The sequence below is a fragment of the Cryptomeria japonica genome, chromosome 3 (genome assembly GCF_030272615.1).
Source record: "Cryptomeria japonica chromosome 3, Sugi_1.0, whole genome shotgun sequence".
In the NCBI taxonomy this organism is placed as follows: Eukaryota; Viridiplantae; Streptophyta; class Pinopsida; order Cupressales; family Cupressaceae; genus Cryptomeria; species Cryptomeria japonica.
Genome location: NC_081407.1, coordinates 241,254,441 through 241,262,536, shown reverse-complemented (window position 1 = coordinate 241,262,536; position 8,096 = coordinate 241,254,441).

The following is an 8,096-nucleotide window of genomic DNA, read 5'->3' as shown; positions in this document are numbered from 1 at the left end:
AACTCTTTAGAAGTCCGCTCTGTTAGGAGCCTTGTCTAGTTAGAGACATTACAATAGGTTCTGCTAGGAAACAATCCTGCTAGGGATCACCCAGTTAAGGGATAGCTAGAATACCCAGTTAAGGGTTAAACCTTGTTAGAGGATTTCAAGAACTCAATAGCTAAAGGATTTCACTAACTCAATAGCTTCGAGTTACCCTGTTAAAGGATTTACATCAAGCTGGTTAAAGCTACCCTGTTAAGGGATTTCACAACTATTGAAGTGGTTAAAGATCAATAGGTATAACAATGATCTGATGATAGCACTCAATGCCAATGCAGATCCACTTAAGCTCCTCTTCACCTTCTACACTTACACGCGGCAATTATCACTTCTCTCCTCTAGTCTGACAAGAATCATGTATCCTTTCTCTTAGATACACACACACAACTTTTGCCAACAACTTTAGAAAGAAACACAACATCAACCTTATAGGAAACAGATAGGTCGATAGCATAAACCCTAAACCTTGAGTCTATTAGGTTAAGGAATTGAAACGGTTCAATCCTGACCGTTGAGCATACTGCATTAAGTGCAACAGTTCTTGATCCATTCCCAAGACATTCTCCATCATTCATTTTCTACCGATTTCATGGCGGCTGATAACCCATCACTCATTATCACCATTTACAAACTTCGCACATTCCTAAGGTAGATAGGGATAGTCTTATTTATGCAAGATCCTTCATGCGGACAAGGCTTACATGGCAACACGATCTGTTCTTCATTACCATGCTAACTCATCACAAAAACATCACTGATTGAGTCACATAGGCTTGAGACACTTCAACTGGAAAACCTTGACACTACCAACCGATAGTCACACAAGGATTCCATGTACCGGTTCCCATAACAACATGCTGGTTCACTTTGGCATACATACTAGTTCTCACATATGTCAGTTCCCTTTTCTCACATATGTCGATTCACTTCATATCACATATTGACATCAATGACAGCATACAATATCATTATGTATCATTATGTCCTCATACCGGTTCTCATAATGGCAACAACTGCAATGACGAGAAGAGAACTAGATCTCCTACTAGCAACACTTGGGTTGCCATCTCCTTGAACCTCCCCCCTACATCTCCCTCACTATCTAAAACCCTAAGGGGAGACTTATTGTTTGTATGCATTGGATTCTCAATTTTCTTTGGACATTCTTCATCATCTTTAGAGATACTTCATTATTGGAGGGCTATGTATGTAGTCTCTTTCTCTCCTATGGGAGGAATTTTGTATTTTTATCTTCATGATGGATGTGGTTATTTGGGGTATTAATAATTCCTACATAAATCATTCATTTCATCACTTGTACATGATTTATTTTTGAATTCTTTCTTTTGGACAGGGGTTTCTCTCATGTGGATTTTCTACTTTACTCCATTTATGAGAGATATTTTGCATATGGTTATCTAAAATGGCCTCATAGCCAAGATCCATGTGCATCATATTTGCATCATTTGTATTTGTTTGTACCTCCATAAGTTGTGCTTAAGGGAGGGAGTTAGTGTGAATAAGGTTTCATACCTAACTAATTCCCTAGCATGTTCCTATTCACATGTTAAGTTAACTTAAGTCTTTCGTATCTTTCTATAAGTCTTAGTTGTCAACGGGATCTTATCTCATTTACTTATGTGTCTTAGGTAGTTTTATTTTTATTTTATTTAGTTGTTTCATGTTATAAGATTAATATACATGTAAACATATTATTTAATTCTATCATTCAACTTGCCTATATAAGAAAGATTATTGTACACTTTATAACATATTCCATATATATTAAAATCTATCAAACTCATTTATTGCATAATCTTGTGTCGGAGGTTCTTGTTAGCAATTGATACTCATTTGATTGCTTTCAATATGTTGTCATTAATGGCAACATGTTCTGGCTTTCATTTCTTAGTTTGGTTGTTTACCAACAGACACTTCACCGGTATCGGCATCGGTACCAACAGGTATCTTCACTGGTAGGAAGGATTCTTTGGGTAACGACATTGTAGGCCGACATGAATTACAACTGGATACTAGTATTGGAGGCTAGTATCATTTGGGAGATACAGCAATCAGAAATTCATTTTGATACTTATGTAAATATGTAATGAGCTGACATGTATATTTATTTTGTAATTATCTAGGTAAGCTGACATGAGGCATGGAGGATTGTAATGGTATATAGGTCAGTTGATTAGATCATTTTGTGATATGTTAGGATATGATAGGATATGATTGTAATGATTTTAATGAGAGGAATTTTGTAATGTGAATATTATGTAAGAGGTTATTCTGGTAAGGGTTTAGGGTTTCAAAACCGTAATAGTCAGGGCTTGAACCGAAACTCTATCAGGCATAGCAGATGCATTAAAAATGAGTTTAGTTTTATGTTTTCTTATTCAAAGTGACTGTAGTCAGTGAGACTCCTTTGTGATGAGTAGTCTACTCTAGGCTGTAAGCCTTTTTACAAGTGCACGCCCCCATATTATGTAATATCTTTTCATATAGCCAGTGGATTGATATTGTGGGTCACCAATCCCATTGTGGTTTTTCCTCTTTGAGGTTTTCCATGTGTAACTCGCTGTGTTATGGTATTCATTTTTGTAAATGGCTTATTAATTTCTTTACTTCTTTCAATTATATATTTACCATTTTATCAGTTGGTGAATGCATGTTATAATAAGGTTAAAATTGAGCATTCTGGTAGAACATTGATTCACCTCCCTCCCCCTCTCAATGTTCTTGGATTCCAACCATTAGTATCAGAGCCTTGTGCCTCGAAATAATTTTAACATCTTGAGGGAGATCCTAAATCCAGAATCCGTGGATATGAGTATGGACAGACAACTTGAGGTAGCAATTGAATATTATTATGTTGAAAGCATGAAGAATTTTAAGTAATGATTTTAATGAGAGGAATTTTGTAATGTGAATATTATGTAAGAGGTTATTCTGGTAAGGGTTTAGGGTTTCAAAACCGTAATAGTCAGGGCTTGAACCGAAACTCTATCAGGCATAGCAGATGCATTAAAAATGAGTTTAGTTTTATGTTTTCTTATTCAAAGTGACTGTAGTCAGTGAGACTCCTTTGTGATGAGTAGTCTACTCTAGGCTGTAAGCCTTTTTACAAGTGCACGCCCCCATATTATGTAATATCTTTTCATATAGCCAGTGGATTGATATTGTGGGTCACCAATCCCATTGTGGTTTTTCCTCTTTGAGGTTTTCCATGTGTAACTCGCTGTGTTATGGTATTCATTTTTGTAAATGGCTTATTAATTTCTTTACTTCTTTCAATTATATATTTACCATTTTATCAGTTGGTGAATGCATGTTATAATAAGGTTAAAATTGAGCATTCTGGTAGAACATTGATTCACCTCCCTCCCCCTCTCAATGTTCTTGGATTCCAACCATTAGTATCAGAGCCTTGTGCCTCGAAATAATTTTAACATCTTGAGGGAGATCCTAAATCCAGAATCCGTGGATATGAGTATGGACAGACAACTTGAGGTAGCAATTGAATATTATTATGTTGAAAGCATGAAGAATTTTAAGTTATAAGATGAATTGAATTCTACAAAGGAATTCATTCTTATCCTACAGGAGAGTCTATCATTTGTTCAAGCTAGGATGAAGGAACTTCTACAAAATCAGGATAATGAAGAGAAAGATGCCCTCAATGAAAGATGTCAGAAGTTGATTCAAGAGAGCATGGTCATGAGGAATTAAATGCAATCCCTAACTATAAGGATGTCAAAGGAGATTGAAGACCGGAAGATGAATGAAGAAAACCTTGGGAGAACGCTGAAAGATAGATCTGAAGAATGCATCCAGTTGGTTCATGAAAATGATATGTTGAGAACTGATTTAGTGCAATCCAGAGTAATGAACAAGAACTTGAAAGACAAATGATAATTCTAAGAGATGATCTGACTATTGCAAGTGAATGCTAGGACAAATTCAAGGTTAGTTCAGCACAACTTGATGAATTATTGAAAAGTAAAAGATAGAATGGAGATTTCAGTGGACTTGGATTTGAACAAGGTCAACGGTCTGGTACTGCAAATGAAGATCAAAACCAGAAGACACTGGTAAGGCAACTTAATGCTTAAAAATTTAATGGTAGATTCTTTGTGTTGTAATAAATTTCGTCACATGGCTAGACAATGTAGAAATAGAGCAAATCAGAACTATAATTATACTCTCGGTCAATGTTCTAAATGAAATAAGTATGGTCATAAGACAAAAGATTGCAGAATGAATGTTAAATGTCATGCATGTGGAAAATTTGGACATATGGCTAATCATTGCAGGTCAAGCAATTATACCAATTATAGAAAAGCAATTCAAAAGAACAATGTTACGTGTTATGCATTCAACAAGATTGGACACATAGCTAAGTTTTGTAGAAGCAAAAATCCACCAATTAACAATGATGGATCAAATGATAAAGCAAAAGAGAAGGTAAATGAAATGGGTTAGGAAGTTAGATAATCAATCAGCAGATGGAAATGCTCCGGGTACTCAACCGATAGAGGAGGTTGCTCCTGCACCGAAAGGAATCTCGTCTAGTAACTAAGGAAGATCCCTTAGGGGTAGGAAAAATTCATGCTAATACTGCTTAAGCCCCAGGAAGAGGTTCTGGAAGATGTTCCAGTCATTGGAAATGCTTATCCGACATGCAGATGTTCGACCAAGATCTGGTATCTTCCATCGGATATCATTCATATCAATGACGAATTAGGGTTTCTTGAAGGTTAAAAGGTTGAATCCACTTCATTTTTTATCACCTTGCATTCAAAGTGATTAAGAGTGATTCAGAGTGAGTCTAAGGGGAATCAGTGTGATTAGATATCTTCTTCAGCGATTTCACCAGCGATCGGAAGAGTTCTTTAGGGTTTCACCGGAAAATATTTCTCAAGTATTTATCTTTCATGATGGAAGCAAGATGATCCTCTACACCTACTTTTATTGCAAATCTTATTGTTGTTGAGGTTAAGGACCGTCCTAGGCCGATTTTCAAGCAATGTCCACATATTGCCACCTTGGATGATTTGGTTGGTTCATTTTCTCATGTTCTAGAAGAAGTTGTATATGTGGACAATGTCAAAGCATTCATTCACTACCACATTGAGGATCTAGGTACTAGTGATATCAAGAGCATGTATATGAGAAATTTGATGGGAGACTCTGGAAAGATCAGGCCCGAGTATAAGCATATTGAGGATCTAAGGTTCACTAGCATTTTGGATATCCCAGAATTTGAAGATGAGATCATCAGATATGTATTGAGTAGAGTGCATGGAGAATTCATCTAGTTGGAAAGACCTTATAAGATCTCGAAGGAGGGAATTAGGGCCATCACTATTTTGTTGTAGATTGGTCAGCATCTAGAGAAGAAGATTATTAATGACCAGGTTAACAAACTCACCAGTGCAACTTCGGATCAGTGATCAATGAGAGTTAGCACTATCACCGATAGAGATATCAGATTTGACAGCATGATCATTGGATACAAGGTAACTCAATCCAATCATCTCAACTTTATTTCTATCTCATGCATTTATGTCACACATAAGATCATGAGGGAAAATAAGAAGTTAGATCTTTTTGGATGGATGTTAGATGAGTTGTTAATTAGCCTAGGGAAGATCAAAGAAGAGAAGAAGGGGAAATTTCGATATGGAAATATTATTTTATATTTGATGCTATTTTTCATTAATGAAACTCCCAGTTTTGGTAAGAGATAATGGGCATTTGATATCTCGGTAGGAAGACAACTGAAATAATATATTGCTACATTGGGTAGTCAGTGAGATGATAAGGTTTGGGGTTACTTCAAGGCATTCCAAAAGGCTATGAAATATTGAGAAAGGGTTCCAAAACATTTTTTTGAGAAATACTCAACCGAGATCTTCTTTATGGTTAAGAAGGATGAAACCTTGATGGAAGCAGTCAAACCTCAGAAGATATGGATAGATGAGATGGGTTATGAGGTCGATGCTCGGATTTTGGATGCATATACAAATATGTTAATTGATGCACCTATTTATGAAGCTGAGAAATCCTTTGGTACTACAAAACTAAAGAAGCAAGAGGTTCAAAATGAATTTAACTGGAAGAAGAGGGAGAAACAACAAGGCAAGGTGGTGCAGGGACACAAGACTCAATTTCATAACTTATTGATTGAAAACTTAATGTTTTTGATAGTAATGTGTTTTGATGGATCAAATAATCCTTTTTTTATGTTTTGTTTTATAATAAGGTCCTAATTGTCCATTCTATAAGGCCTAGTGGCCTAGGGTGCATTATAAACCCTATGGTCAACTATGGTCAAAGGGACTTAGGATGAGTAGAATTAGGGAGTAAAGTTTTTTTTGGTCTATCTATATCCATTTAAATTTGTTTAGGCCCCTAGTTTTATGATTAAATTAGTTTGAATGACAAAATGCAAAAATTGTCAAAAATTCACAAAAGTTGTCAATTTGTAAAGCAACTTCTCAAAAAGTTGTTGTAATTGGTTGCCCAATGTTCATAACCACCTCCAATATGTTTTAAAATGTTGCAAAAACTATAAAATGCCTCAACAAACTTGTGTGGGGGTTTTTGTGGTTGGAACTTGAAAACATGATATTTGAAATCAATAAAATACTGCATTTTTCTAGAAAATTTGTTGTTATCACGTTTGGTACGGCCCTGTCCAACCTCTAAAATGAAAAATTTATTATTGTAAGTTTAGAGGGTTTAGTTTCTTTTATTTTTAATCCAACTAGAGGTCTGGAGGTGGAGTATTGAGGGAGAAAAGTTGTAATAGATCCAAACAACCCGTGAAAGTGCCCTTTCCTAGGGCTTCAACTTCAATTTTCCATTTCTTCAAAATTCACCATGGAAAAATTATAAAACTTGGTAAATGGAGGATTTGGAAGTTTAATTTAAGATTAAAAATGTTTAAAAAGTGGAGGAATAATTTTGGGTAATATTTTGATGAATTTGGCTAGGCATCTTCATGTGACTGGCTGTGGGAATTGAACAAAATTCATGAACAGTCCCCATAACTTTAGTTTTAATGCAACCCAGGAGTTATGAATTGGTAATTGGTGAGTATTTGGATACCCCAAGGTTCTCCAATATTTTATTTTGTGAAATTTCTTGTTTGAGGATAGTTCCTTTGTAAGGTGCTCAAATTAGCCCTTATTAGCCTAGATGAGGGTTTATTAGAAATGGTACTTGCAAGAGGTTCCAAAACTTATCCTTTGGTATAAAGTGCTACCCCATGTTGGTTTTAAATAAAATAAAACAATATTGGCCTATCCTTTCAATTTTTTGGGTGGGAAGCCAAAAAGTGAGTTTTGAAGGCTAATAGGTCTAAGGAGCCAATTTGTACTTTGTGACTTTGGGGAGTTGAATAACCAAATCAAAAGGTTTTTTGGAATCATTTGAGTTTTTAGTAACCTATAAAACCTATCTTGAGCCTTTTTTGGCCTATAAAACCATTTGGAGGGGTTGTGAGCAATTTGAGCCATTTTGAGCAGTTTTGCCTGTGGGGTTTGGAACCAAATATTGATAACCTTGCACATTGTCCCATTTTGGGGTTATGGGGATGAAAATATGTGACTTGGGATGTTAAATTTATTCTCATAAAGGTTTGAGGCTTGGTTGGAGTGAATCCTTGAATGGAGGGTTTTGTTGCTTGGTTGAGCAAGTGAGCAACTTGGAGCATTTTCAAGTTGTTTGAACCATACCTCTACATCAATTGGTATCAAAGAAAGTGTGATCCTTAGGAGAAGGATTTTTTTAGTTTATCCATGTCAAGAGAAGAAGATGAGGGTGAGCTGTCCTCAAGGATGACTAATGCACAGATAGTGAAGTTTTTGAAGGATCAAGACTTGGTTCACAAGATTGATTCCTTGCAGAAGGAGGTTGATAGACTTAATGGGGAAATTCATAAGAAAAGTGGTGGAAAATATAATTTTGTTGAAGAGGGGAGTGATGAGGAACCCCTTGAGAAAAGTGATGAAGAAGAAGTGTCTTCTTATCAGAGACTACTTGTG